The sequence below is a fragment of the Lissotriton helveticus genome, chromosome 1_1, assembly GCF_964261635.1.
Source record: "Lissotriton helveticus chromosome 1_1, aLisHel1.1, whole genome shotgun sequence".
Taxonomy (NCBI): Eukaryota; Metazoa; Chordata; class Amphibia; order Caudata; family Salamandridae; genus Lissotriton; species Lissotriton helveticus.
Genome location: NC_136057.1, coordinates 1546993159 through 1547008205, shown reverse-complemented (window position 1 = coordinate 1547008205; position 15047 = coordinate 1546993159).

Here is a 15047-nt window from a genome sequence, read left to right as displayed (position 1 = left end):
CCTTTCCACGTGGTCCCTCAAGCACTCTTATCCACTGTCTCGGGGTCTCTCTGGTGTCCCGGTCCTTCACACAACCTGGTAACGACGCTATGAAGACAGTGCCAAGCTCAGGGCAGTGCCTAGAGGGGAGTGGCAGGGCTATAGGGATGATAGTGGCAGTGCTGTGTGTGGAGGAGCAGTGGGCAAGTCAACTTGTATCCCTCAGTCGAGAGACCACACCCGTGTCCTCATCACCCCTGGAGTTTCCAAGTTTAAGGTGAGGGGAGCAGGCCGCTTGGACATTGGATACTATACCCCGAGCAGGGCAGCTCTCCTGAGAAATGAACCCCTGAGGGCAGAGGGGGCGATTGGTTCAGAGAATATGAGCCAGTCCATACCTGAAATGAAGTCACGACCGAGTTACCATCCCTGGAGTTTCCAAGTTTAAGGAGGGGAGCAGGCCGCCTGGACATTGGCAGAGCTCCAAAGAAATGAACATAAGGGTGGAGGGGGTGATTGGTGGAGTTGGATTGGGATCAAAAATAGGACCAGGCAGACAGGCACCCTAACAAATATGGCCACATGAAGATTGTCCTTTTTCGCAAAACACTGCGTTCACGTTTTAAGTATTATGAAGTTCTCTAAGAGAGGTGTGATTTCTTAACTTGGCTGATATTTAAAACGAGCGCTTGCCATTGCCTCGTCCTCCACGCGACCACGTGCGTCTCTGAGCTTCGTGCCAACTTCACAGCTGTCCTGAAGACTTTTCTTAACTGCTTGTTAAATAAACAAGCAGACAAGAAAAGTCTTCACGACAGCCGTGAAGCAGGCAAGGCAGTCCATCAAAAAGCCAAAGGGAGGCAACAAAAAACACTCCTTTCCAATGGGAAGCCAGCGATTACCATAAACGCGGACGCTACCCAATGGAAATTAGAAGCAGGGCTTAAAACCCTCTTCTTAAAATCCTCTCCTACAAAATCTCTCGCGGAGCAGGGCTCTGCCCTGCAACGCATGCGAGACCTAAAAATAACAATGTGCTTCTTTAAAATGGTCCCATTTTGGGAAACTTTGTTCAGGGCCAAATAGTTATTGGAAGTAATCATATGACATTCCCGGAAGTACACCAGGAAACTCACACCTAACACATACCTTTGAGGAGGTTTGTGAATCATGGCTATAAATCTACAGGTGCAGATTTAATACTTTTTTGGTGAATGAGATACATACGTTTACAAAAAGGCAAGTTTTTAATTCTTTTTTAAGAAGTCATCTTATAAAAATCTGATCATCACAATTTTAATCAAAGATAAAATATGTTTGCATTTCTACTCCGAGCACTTGTCCATGCTTTTCCTACCACTCCTAAGGTGTGAAAACCCCATGAATTTGCCCACTTTGTTGCACACAAGGGTCCTGATCACGGAAATGATGCTGTTACTGTGCAATTTGCACTTATTGTTGTCAGTTTTGATGAATTCTTCAACTGACTATTTCCACAAATAGTCATTTTAAAATGGCATTTCTGTCCTGGGAATCAATGCAAAATAATGCTTAGGCAATTCCTCATAACAATCTCTGAGAGCTTTAAGATGGGACTCATGATCAAACCTTTGCCAGAAAACTGCACAGTTGAATCTAATGCCACCTCTCTCTCTATTAGTTGCGGAACCTTACAACCTATTTCAGTATTCGCTGCATTATCCTGAACAAGATAACTGGACAAGAACTGATAAGAACCCTGTTAATAGGGAGAAGAGACAATCTGCTTAAAAAAAATAATCAACCTCTGGCAAAGAGAGTACCTTGAGAGAGGCACCCTATCAAGAAGACCCTCCTATGAAAGTGGCAGCTCCTCCCCTCTGTGTGCCTTTATGCTCTTCCTTAGGTGGTGTGAAGCATACATATATCACAGTGTGGCACAGACCAGATTAAAAAATTGCCTTCTTGTGTTTCCTCACATACCCGCAAAGCACAATGTTAAGCCGTTGGATACCACAATATATATTCCAAAACAATCTGAAAAGCATTATGCTTAGGCTCTGGAGATTAAACTGAGAATGTCGCCTAGCAACATACAATTTCACATTTCTTACTGTCACTGTTAAATATGAAAATCTTTTGCAATGTGCAGAAAACATTAAGACAGTTTTTATTATTTTTTGCAGATATTGAATACTTTGAAGCTAGAAGGAAGATCCTCTTCAGTTATTATGCCAGTGTGTTGCTCTTGTTTACAACCCATGTCTTATGCAGAGAAATTTGATTTGGCAAATCTTCATAGTTAATTTTTTTTTTTTTTTGCCATGACACTAGTTGTGTAGGCAATATACAGACCCGGTCCCTGAACTCTGCTGTAAATTCTCTGAGATATTTTAGAGGACAGATCTGTGCCAGGTGAATGACTGACATTCAGGGATTAATGCCTGCAACTGACTTCCTTTATAGTTTTTCCTTGTTTGAATGCATGCTTATCCTAATGTCACTTGGCAGCAATGAAGTTCCATAGCTGATGAGTGTCACTATGTGCTTGTTCATGAAGTGGATCGAAGTCTGGCTTGATAATTGTTTGTGATTTAAATTTATCATGATGCAGGTAAAATGAATTATCCACACCACTGGGATCTACATGAAGCACATTATTTGGGCCATATTAGGCCACATAGCAGCCTCATAGCAGGAAACCTAGATTCACCAAAAACAAAAAACAACAACATGGAAAAAATTCAAAGACTGAGGGCCTCATTTATGAAGGCCTTGCGCCACCGGTGCGTCACTTTTTCCCATTTTAAAAGTGACGCACCGGTGGCGCAAGGCCTTCATAAATAAGGCCCTATCTGGCAGATGCATCAAAGTAAATACCGGGAGCAAATGGGCAGATTCTCAGAATCTGCACATTTGCTCCCGGTATTTTTGCATTTGGGATGCATCATCCCAAATGCAAAAATCGCAATTTAAGGAATCTCCAAATTGAGATTGCTTAAATTGCGATTGCATTTTAGGAATCCCAAATTGAGATTCCTTAAATGCAATGCATGAAAGTAAAAAAAATAGCGAATTCGCTAATAGGGGGAGCAAATTACCATGAAGTTGGACTTCATGGTAATTTGCTAAAACTTTGAAAAAAGCACTTTTGTGCATTTTTCAAAGCTTCATGTTGCGCACACACATGCCCTTAGGGCATGTGTGTGTGCAACATATGTGCATAGATAAATTTCAGGGGTGCAACAGGGTGTCATTTTGACACCCTTGCACCCTTGAAATTGCATGAGCAATTTGCGAGTACTTACTGGTACTCGCTAATTGCTCATGCAATCTCCAATACATTCCTATGGGCCTGTAGGCCGATAGGAATGAATGGGACAGCATTCCTTAATTGCGACTAGCAATTTGCGAGTAGCAATTAAGGAATGTTAAGGAATCGCTATTTTAATAGTGATTCCTACATGCATAGGCTTTTGCTATTCCTAAATAGCGATTCCTTTAAAATCGCTATTAAGGAATAGCAAAAGGCTACGTTGATGCATCTGCCAGTAAGTGCCTAATTTATGGTTTGTTGTACAGAGTACTATTAGTTGGAAGGGCTGACAACACTACATCCGCCATCCTGATGGTACTCCAGCTGTCAAATTAGAGATGACCGCTGCCTCAGGGTTCTTTTCTGTACATCGAAAGGAACTGCCTTGACAGCAGTTCCTTTCAATGCACTAAACGTGTTGACGATGGCTGCCATCTGGTTTGTTAGCATCCACCACAAATTTAAAAAGCAAAATACGGAAACAAACTCTCACAGGGCTTCTTTGTTTCTGAAAAAACAAGAACCTAATGACCCCACCCCACACCCTGGGAGATTTCTGTCAGGGTGTGCAGTTCATAATTGTTTTTTCCCTGGCCCTCACTGCCAAGTGTTTCCTGATGGCGATGGACAGGAAAAGAAATCACACCATCCACCGTGAATAGGGAGGAACGTGTAATGTCCTTTCCCCAAGGGCCCGTACTCCATGGGCCAAAGGAGAAAGTATTCTGTCCATTCAGCCAACAGGAGCCCCGTCAACTTAATACTGAAGGTCTACCTATCTAGGAATGAGTTGGGCAGACCAAAGGTTGGGCAGACAGGGTACTCTGTCACGTTTGTGATGGAGTATCCTGTCTTACAAACTCTAAGGGGCAGATTTATGAAGGCCTTGCGCCGCCGGTGCGTCACTTTTTCCCATGTTAAAAATGACGCACCGGCGGCGCAAGGCCTTCATAAATTTGCCCCTAAATGAGGCCCTAATACGGATACTTTCTTTGGGTACAGAAAAATTGTCACATAAACAAACTACTGCCATTCACTCCCAGGATAAAAGTAATATGTGACAAGGAGGCACTGAGGAGAGAATGACAAAACAATCTATTATTGTGTAACAAGTGATCATTAAAATTATTCTCATACAATAACTTACGGCGGAAACTTAAACTACACATGAACTTGAAAGTTTAACATCCCTTTCCTGCTAACAGCAGATGTTTAGAAATCATTTGTATAGAATGGATAGAATGCTAACTTGGTTTGAGAGGTGTTTCAGATTAATTCCAGAAGTGAAATGCATCACTCGCTAAGCCAAGTATGTGTCGCTGCAGTGGAAGATACTTCTGTGATAACATTATCTCCAATGGGTCTCCCATTGTGAAATTTCCCAGGATTTCTTTTTCCAGATTCTTTTTGGTTAATTACATCAAATGCCATTAATTGTTTCCATATCATTAATGTTTCTATGCCAAAAGGGGAACCTGGGTCCCATACTATCTGTAATTAAGAAGGTATCAACTCATCTTCGTCATTAATATGTAGGTCTCTTGGTGCAGCTTCAGTTACATTAATAGAATGGCAGAAGAGAGAGATTAAAAAGGACTTCACAGAGGTGAAACAAAGACTTGAAAATATATGCTCTTGTGTTGCGTTTGGTAATGAGAATAATTGTTGCAGTCCTCTAAGGTAGTGATTGATTTGAATAAGTCTTAAAAATGAGAAAGCACATTCAGTAATTGCAGTACTGGAATATATGGAGTGTTTTCTGTGAACCAAAGCAAAGTAAATTTTATCGTATTTTATAAAAATGCATTCTTGGCACATCTCATGGGCCTCTGATTGAGTGGGACTTTCTGTGAAAGGGGAATTCCAGAGGGTAATTGGAACTCGGATGGACATAGGTCATAGTTTGCATTTCCATTTAGGAGGAAAATGACATGCAGCTTGCTGTGGAGGGAAGCATTGAAGTGCAAGCTCTTCTTGCTAGTCTGTACAAATATGAGCACAGAGCCCTCGTATTGTCAGTGTAGAGCACCTCTTCTGTAGCAGCCTTGGTAGTAAGGCCACGGACAAAGAATCTCAGGCACAGGACCATTATTTAGTTTCCTCTTGTAAATACTTTCTGCACATCTTATAGATATGGAAAAATGATCATCTGGCATTTCAACATGAAAGGAGTGTCCCACTACAGTCCGTGTGTCGTATCAGACATTACCACATCACATTCAGGAACTCAAACCCAAAATCGATTATCCAGGGCACCAACAGGCAGATGAGCAGCTATGGTTGTCCCACTGGCCCAAGCTCAAATTCGGTAAACCATAGTTCCTGTCCTGGTTAGCAGGGTGGCCAGTCCTACACACTCTCCTGAAAATGTCTAAAATATACAGAATAAGTTCCTGTTCAAAAACTGTTACCCGGAGAAGTGACAAAATTAGTATTGTTAAAACGCGGTTCAAAATATAGACGGTTTGCGCTTTATTTAGAGTTTTACAGATGGAATACTCCTTCAAAATGTGGTGGATATCCTGCCCACTGTATTTCAGGTTGCCATAGGCTATAATACACTTGTAAAGCAGCATATGGGACAGCTATCACACTTTGACAGAGTACTAAAAATTAGGTCTCTATTTGGCACAGGTATGCACCCTGTGCAAGTAGGCACTACCACACTAGTCAGGGTAAGTAAGATATGCACCTTAAATTAACCTGTGCTCACCATCTGTTAGCTTGGCACAGTCAGTAAGGATTAACTTAAGAGGCAATGTGTAAAGTACTTGTGCAACACATTAATTAAAGTAACACAGTAAGAACACCACAAAAAGATTCACACTAGTTTAGAAAAATAGAGAATATTTATCAGAATAAAGCAAGACCAAAATGACTAAACTCCAACCAGTAAAAGGACATTTTTAAACATTAAATCTAAAAACACTGCTTAGCAGTCATTAGTACAGAAGGGTTGCTTGAGGTCACGCTAGACAGAGCCATATCTAAAAAGTCAATACAACCATGATGGAGCGCGAGTTGGATACAGTTCGAAACAAGTCCCGCTGAAGTTTTACCTTCTCAAGTTGAGCTTAGACTCCTGTTTGTGGGGAAAGATTTTGCAGAGAGCATGGTGAACATTGCTGGTGATGTTCTGCAGGGCGTGAAGAGCCACCAGGCATCACAGACAGACAGGAAGGTGCCTCGCGGTTGCAAGTGGTGAAGCTGCTGTGTGAAGAGATGAACTTCTGCCCGCTTGCACTGATCCTTCGAGTGAGTGGCGCAGTTCTGGAGCAAACGGGCCTCTTCACGGTCACAAAGAGTTCAAAAGCTTAATTTAAAGGCGCTGCAGTGCAGAAAACCCACTTCTGAGGTCCAGGACTGGTGGAGCACATCAGGAAAGAGTAGGACTCACAGATGGCAGAGTCCAGCAGCACCAGTAGAGTTGCAAGAAGTCTTTTTGTGACCCTGAGACTTAAGAGTGGAGGTGTCAAGCCAACAAGCCCTTGGAAAAACTTGGGTTCAATGATGTAGAGAGCAGGTTCAGTCCCTATCACTAGAAGGCAAGAAGCCACAGGCAGCAGGCCAACACAGCAGACCAGTTGCAAAGTGTAGTCCCTCCTGTAACACAGCAATCAGCACGGGGCAGGCCAACACAGCAAAGCAAGTAGCAAAGTGGCTGCCCTTCCTGCATCACAGCAGCTTTTTTTCCAGACAGAGCACCAGCTGTACGACCCTATTTTGCAGGTTTGCAACCTGTTTTCCATTGCAAAATACAAAAGGGCCATGTACTAACACTATTTAGTGAATTGCAATTTATTTGCGATTCGCTAAATATGATTAGTGACTCGCTATCAGGAAGGGGCGCTGTGACGGCTTCCCATCCTAATAGTGAGTCTGAGCCCTATTTATGACTGTTTTGCGACCGCAATTGCAGTTGCAAAACAGTCCTAGTTTACCACCCTTCTCAGAAGGGTGGTAAAGCACTTGCAAAAAGGGAATGGGTCCCCAGGGGACCCCTTCCCCTTTATGAATATAGGGGAGACATGGTGGTCTGCTGAGCCCAGCAGGCCACCATACCTGGGAGGGCCAGCCATTCCCAATGGGGTCGGAAATTGCGAGTGGATCATAATTATTCATGAGGTATGACATTTGCAACCCCATTGGGAATCGCAAACAGTGTCTCAGACACTGTTGTACGTAGCATTTTGCGACTCGCAAATTGCGACTCACAATTGAGCGCTATTTGCGGGTTGCAAAATGCTATGGTCGCACATCTGATACACAAAGGGGTAGGGCCTGTACCTGCATCTAAACTGGGCCCCAATATTATAAGAAAAAGAGAATGGTTTAGACTTGCATTGATAATTAATACATTCAAAGTAACCACCTTGGAGTCCAAAGTGGTTCGGGTGCATTTATTCCACCTTTTCTTATTCCATTTATTTTTTAGTACAAACACGATAAACATTTAATTCATGTCATGAAGAAAGATACAGTGCGAAACAATTAAACATAACAGTAATGACAAAGTTACAAACATTTCACAAAGACATGAAAAGCAAACCAATACTTGTGAATGACACGACATAACAAAACAAAACAGACCAGTCCTTATTTGAAACTGAGGCAGTGCACATAGTTATTATTTTTCAGAAGTGCATCCTGCCATACAAAGCTAGACCACACAATGTTTACACCAGGCCAATTGTTCTGTCTGTACACAATGATATTTCATAGATTAATGGTGGCTGCTTCTAGCTGGATGGGGTTGACGCGTTTCAGAACCCTATTCAAGTTCAGCGTTCTCCTCAAGACCAGGACTGTGACTGTCCTGCTGTCACTCTAACATGGACGGTAGAGGCACAGACGGGTACACGCATCAAAATCTGATTTAGCGATTCCTTAATATCGATATTTAAGGAATCGCTATATAGAAATCGCTCTTTGCAATGCATGATCCCCCTTGTGCATATTTACTGAATCGTTAAAAATCACAATCATGAATAGCGATATGACAATAGAGATGCGCACATCCTGAAAAAGACCTAATGCAATTTCACTAATAGTGAAACTGCTAATTGAGAAATTGCTAAAAGCAAAATCGCAAATAGTGCGTCACATTGGAAGCGTGCTGATGACATCACAACCAGGAAGTCATCCAGCCCATGCTTCATTCAGTGCTCAGAGAAAGTGAGAGGAGGAAGCAGAGTGCTGGAGCTGAGCAGATTCACCATCCAACTTTGTGTGCAGTAACTTTCAGCGCAACAGAATGGATCAACTAACATCAGGGGAGAGTGCCACGTCCAGGAAGCGCAAATTGAAATTCAGCGAGAGGGAACTGGAAAACCTCATACAGGAGGTATCCAAGAGCCATGACAAGCTCTTTGGGAAACTCTCACTGAAAGTGCAGGAGGCTGAAAAATGCAGGATATGGTTTTGTATCAAGCGCAAGGTCAATGCTGTGGGGGTCACACACGGCAGTATAGATGACCTCAAGAAGAGATGGTACGACCTGCGTAGCCATGCCAAGGAGCCAATAGCAGACAGGCTGAAGGAGGCCAGGAGTACTGGAGGGGGCCCATCTACAGTTCCCGACAATACAGCCCTTGAGGACCTGGAGGAGTCCACAATCCAGCCTGAAGCAGTGGTGGGAGTGACCAAACTGGAAACATCCTGAGTGGCCAGTACCTAACAAGGTAAGATACCTGCAACCATACACTTCAAAGTACTGTTCAATTGCGCACATCCCCTCAGTTCATCCCCAGTGTACAGGTCAAACTCCAGTCCATATTTTCCCTCATATGCCAAATGCATTATGGGAGTTGTAGGCATGTCAGGCAAGTGGGTAGTCAAACACAACAATGGCAAGTAAAACACGCCAACACTGCATGGCAGTCACTGATTGCAGTCAGTGATTTAATGTGAGCCAAGTATGCTTAATGTCACACAACAGTAGCCTTAACACAAATTAACATTGCATTGTTTCACATCACATGTGCAGAAGGAGACTCTGAAGACAGTAAATGTCTACACATCTCGGAGACTCCTGCAGAGACTGACGTAGAGACACTTGTTGCCCCAGATATCACACCCCGCACCCACATAACGTAGGGCCCAAGTTCCATCACTGCAGCCCATGGAATCTGAGGGGGCTACAGAACCCACTCCTGTGACTAGCCAGCCTCATGTGAACACACCACCTACACCCCAGGCACAGGTCTGACAAAGACGGAGGCGCAGCTCAAGGGCCCGCATTGCTGCTCAGGATGACCAGGCTCCAAATGTGTAGGTTGGTGTGGAGTCACGGATGTTGAGGGTGCAGCGCCTGCAAGCACGAGATATTGGGTCAATCCAGCTGCAACTAACAAAATTGTCCGAGAGCATTACGGTCATGACAGATCAAGTGCGGGAACTAACTACAGCGGTGGTGGAGGGAAATAGGCATACCAACGCAAGCATGTAGGATCTGACCAGGGTGATGCTTAAGGACCATGACACATAGTGGAGAAGGCATCGGCAGTTCATGATGCGCATGGCTGGCTATACCAGCTCAAACAACAACCTTTGCAACACACTGCACTGCTGTCACGTCGGTCCGTGGCCATGCAAATTGAAATAGGTCATTGTTGTGGGGATATGGCCAGGGCTCCTGTCCAAGTAATCACTTCTGAACCAGGCTGCTACTGTTGGTGGCAGCAATGTAACGGGGGTAGAGGGTAGTGAGGAGGCATCCAGCCTTAGCAGCCTGTTGGTGTCAATGACGACTGCCAGGAGACGCAGTACCCGCAGAACAACACCTTCCGGTGCACACCAGGGGGATGTTGCAGATGCAGGTGAAAGGTGTTTGGGGTGCGTGGCAGGAAGCGCTAGATTGACATGTCCTTCTTCATTTGCCCATGGTGACGTAACCATGGACAAAACCATGATAGTGGTTGAGTTCCAGGTCCTAGAATAGTTTAATTTTTTGCTTTTTTAATGTAATCACTACTATTTAGCACCATTTTCTGTGTGGCTACACAATACTGCATGTGCTCATGTTGGTAAATACTTTTCTGTTTGAAATTTAAGTGTATTATCTCATAATTACATATCTCAGAAATAATGTTGTGTTATGTCTGCACGTCTCCTTTGACCTTCTGCTGAGCTTGCCCCATGCGTTTGTCGTAGTTGTGCCGGTGGCTGGTTGTCCCCATCAGACTCACTGTCGAACACTTCAATGGGTATACCTCTCCTGGTGGCAATATTGTGCAACATGGTACATGCAGCCACAATCCGGCAGCAGGTCTCTGGCCGGTACTGCAGCGCTCCACCAGTTTTGTGAAGGATGCGAAAGTGAATTTTCAGTAGTCCAAACGTGCGTTCTATTACATGCCGTGTGCTAATGTGTGCAGCATTGTACCTCTGCCCATGTAGTGTGGCTGGGTTGAGGTATGACGTCAATATGTAGTTACGCATAGTGTATGCGCTGTCACCTACAGCAGAGGGTTAGCGACAGTTATGCATTGACATTTTGTCTATTTGTGATGAGAATAAGTATATGTGTTTCCCGAGCAGATGTCCTTCACCAAATTCACCACTGAGCAGACGGGTGTGGATGCCTCTGTGTGGAAATATATAGGAGTCATGTGTGCTTCCAGGGATATGCGCCACAATGTCTGTTATTATGATATGGTTTGCATTGCGCACTACTTGCACATTGAATGATAGGATTTCCTGTTCCTGAAAATTTATTCATTAGCTGCTGGGGGACAAATGGGAACATGCGTACAATCTATGCAACTGATCACATGAGGGAACTCTGCTACCTGGTAGAAGCCCAGTTTTGTCTTTTTCAATTCCTGTTGGGTTGTGGGGAAGGAGATCTGGGTGTGGATCCTTGTCATCATGGCGTCCAGGAAGAGTATGAAGAAATGTGAAAGGGAGCTTTGTGATACCCCTCCAGCTACAGCTACAACCCCTGGTAATTGCCTGAGGCAAGTAGGTGCAGGCAACATAGGACCTGGACATGAGCAGGGATGTCATGGGTCCTGCGGGACTGGCGCTTCATTAGGGGTTCCAATTCTGCTATTAGGTGTAGGATCATTGCACCATTCAACCTGTACGTGTCGTAGATTTCATCTTCTGTTTGTCCCAGCAATGTGATGTGCACTCTGAAAATCTGCACCTGTATTATCCTTCTACGCTGGGCTGCTGCATGGATCCTCATCGTCCTCGCCATCGCGTAGAGCGCTGCCATTGTGAAAAGCTTTAGGGGCCTTCTGGGTCAGTTTAAATAGGTTTCTGAGTGGTTGCAACTGTGTGTTTTTTTTTCTCCACTTTACCACCTGATTGTGATTCCCCTTAATCTGCACTTGCAAAATAGCAACTTTCCTGTGAATCGCTATTTGAGAGTTTACATGCATTGGTTTGCGACTCTTTATTAGCGAATCGCTATTAGCAAATGCTGTTAAGGGACTTGCAGATAAGTATTCGCATTCTCGCATTATGTGCGATTCCTTATTTTTGCGAATTAATGTGTTTTTTGGTAATTGGGTTCCTGCATTGGGAAGGGCTGTATTGCGCTAGCAAACAGCCTTTTTTTGTGATTCGCAATTTTTGCGAGGCATTTTTTTGCTTGATGCATGTGCCTGAAAATGGTTAAAGTAAAAAAATTCCAACTTTCTAAAAGTCGCCCTTTGAGACCTTGAGAATTTAAAAACCAGCTTCACTAAAATATGTGTTTTTAAATTATGAGTCCCGAGACACCAAACTCTAACTTTCATCTACTCCTTTTTGGAAATTACACAAAAAAATGTTTACGGCAATCCCTATGTTAACCTATGGGAGGGATAGGCCTTGGAGTATTGAAAAAATTATTCGAACTGTTTTCACTACCAGGACATGTAAAACTCACAAGCACATGTCCTGCCTTTTAAATACACTGCACTCTGCACATGGGGCTAACTTGGGTCTACCTTAGGAGTGAGTACATTTAATAAAAAGGAAGGTTTGGGCCTGGCAAGCTGGTTCCTTGGCAAATTTGAGATAGCAGTTTAAAACTGCACACACATGCTCTGCAATGGCAGGCCTGAGCCATGTTTAGAGGTCTACTGAGTGGGTGGCACAATAATTTTGCAGGCCCACTAATAACACTTATTTACAGAACATGGGCACATATTCTACCACTTACTAGTGACTTATAAGTAAATTACATATGCTAATTGTGGATAAGCCAATGCTATCAAGTTTTAAGTACAGAGCGAATGCACTTTAGCAATAGTTAGCAGTGGCAAACTCCCCAGATTCCTAAAGCCAGCAACAACTATGTCTGCAAAACAGGAGGTCAGGAAGCAAGAAGTCAGGGGAAACCCCACTAAGGAGGCCAGGTCTAACACAGAGTATCACATCCACCAAACTCTGAATAAGGCCTTCCTCTCCTAAATTCTCTGGAATAAATTATGGAAAATTGCTCCAGGTCCTTAGTCCTATCTATTCTAGCAATACAGCAATAAAGACATACTTCTTCTGATTTGTTCTGCTGCTTCTTTACTTAATTTGACATATTGTTTACAACTCACCCCATGCAAGCATTGCACTCTCAACAACTGGATTTTAACTGCTGCCTTTTGCAAAGAAATGGCAAATATTGAGAAGGTTGTTCTTCCTTAACCCCTTTTCACCCTCTAGCTCAATAGCTCCTTCTATCTGGCTGCCACATAAAGAATATCTCGTGACACAAAGGGAAAAGGATTTTTATTTCTTTTAATGCACACTTTTGTGAGTGCAAAACTTAGTGGCACCATCACTCCCCAAGTTCATGAAGAGCCTCAAGACCTGGCTCTTCGACAAAGCACCATGAACTCCCAGGAGCTGCGTGCCCCCCTCAGTGCCTTGAGGCCCTTCGGGTGAGTAGCTGCACTTTACAAACCCCCTGAATGAGTGACAGGCTCCTGCTCTTGTAATATCACTGGGGTTTTCTTTGACAGCAGAAATATATTTAATTGAGTAGAAGACTAACATGTTTTGTTGTTAGGATATTGCTTTGGCACATAAAATGAAAATAAGATATAAGGAGTTAGACTAGAATTCAAACACTAGAAGAGCTTGTATAGTGTCCAACATCTAGGCCCGGAATACCAACTAGATCAGGCCACTTGCAAAACCTTTCTTATTGAGACCAGATAATGAGTAGAATTTCTCCATCACAGTAGCAGTTTTGTGCAGTGACTTAAATACCTCCAAGTTACACCATATTTGAGAGAAGAAAGGGGGTGCCGGGGATTATGCTGGTTTTTAGGGGTGGGCTTCCCAGAATTGTCATGCCAGTGTGCCAACCCCCCATAAAAATGGCCACAGTATTTCTGCCCTACTTTGGGGCATATCGGGGCAATAGCCCCCGATCCCCCCCAGGGTGTCAGAAAGCCTACTAGGCACTGGCCTTTTTTCGTAATGTACCTAGCTGTGGAGTTTGGGCCCTAGCGTAGCTGGCATCTATGGAAACCTAGCAAGCCTGTACATTTTTTAAAACTATAAACCCAGGGAAATACAGGTTGGGGTAACTTGTGTGCCTCTCACCAGGTTCTGTTACCCAGAACTCCTTGCAAACCTCAAACCTCGGCAAAAAAACACATTATACTCACATTTCTGTGATGAAAAGTTCTGAAATCAATGGGGAGCCACTAACTTCCACCCACTCACCATTTCCTAAAGTCTCCCGATAAAAACGGTACCTCACTTGTGTGGGAAGACCTAGTGCCAGCGACAGGATGGACCAAAGCACAACATGGACACATCTCATTTTCCCATGGAAAATTGACCCTTTTTTCGCCAGTGTGGATTTTGGACCCTAGCTCAGCCGGCAACTAGAGAAACCTAGTAAACTGTACATTTTCACAAACTAGACACCCAGGGGAAGCCAGGATGGGGGGACTTATGTGGCTCTCACAAGGTTGTGTTACCCAGAATCCCTTGCAAACCTCAAACTTTGTAACAAGAAACATATCCTCGTCAAATTTCTATGATGGAAAGTTTTAGAATCTATTGGGAACCACAAACTTCCATGCACCCAGCATTCCCCTCAAGTCTCCCTATAAAAATGGTACCTCACTTGTGTGGTTACGCCTAGTGCCTGTGACAGGAAATAGCCCAAAATGCAACGTGGACACGTCACATTTTTCCACTGAAAACTGACCCTTTTTTGGCAATGTGCCTACCTGTGGCTTTTGGAGCCTAGCTCAGCTTGCACCTAGGGAAACCTAGTAAACCTGTAAATTTTTTAAAACTAGACACCGAGGGGAAGCCAGGATGGGGTGACTTGTGTGGCTATCACCAGGTTCTGTTACCCAGAATTCCTTGCAATCCTAAAACTTTGTAAAACGAAACATATTTTCCTCACATATCTGTGATGGAAAGTTTTAAAATCTGTGGGGAGCCACACACTTCCACCACACAGCGTTTCCCCAATTCTCCCGATGAAAATGGTCTCTCACTTGTGTGGTTAAGCCTAGTGCCCACAACAGGCATTGGCCCAAAATGTACTGTGGAGACTTCAAAATTATATGTCACAAAAAGACTTAGTTTTGTGTGGGAGTCTGCAGTTTTTGGTCCCGGGATCAGTGGGCATCTAGAAAAACCTATTTAGCTGAAGAAATCATATTTTCCTTACACTTCTGTGTAGAATCGCTGCACTAGCACAAATGTCCTACCCCCCCTGCGTTCCCCTGTCGTCTCCCGATAAAAATGATACCTCAATTGTGTCTATTGCAGAGTCAGCCTAAAAATGCATATGAAAAAATCTATCAATTAGGAC